Raw genomic sequence first — 277 nt, forward strand, 5'->3', positions numbered from 1 at the left:
TTATCATCTCCCATCTCCTTCCCCTTTTTCCCCGCGTGTCTGCCCCTCTCCCCTCGACCGCAAATAGTGCCGCAGGACCGTCGTTGTCACCGCTTCGAAATCCCCGTCGGATCCGCAGGCAATCTGGAGGACGAGCCAGGGTTTCCGAAGGGTTTCCGAAGAGTTTCCGAAGGGTTTCCGAAGGGTTTCCAAGGGGTTTCCGAAGGGTTTCCAAAGGGTTTCCGAAGGGTTTCCAAGGGGTTTCCGAAGAGGTTTCCGACGGGCACGCTGCGGCTAC

The sequence above is a fragment of the Penaeus monodon genome, chromosome 19 (assembly GCF_015228065.2).
Source record: "Penaeus monodon isolate SGIC_2016 chromosome 19, NSTDA_Pmon_1, whole genome shotgun sequence".
Classification (NCBI taxonomy): Eukaryota; Metazoa; Arthropoda; class Malacostraca; order Decapoda; family Penaeidae; genus Penaeus; species Penaeus monodon.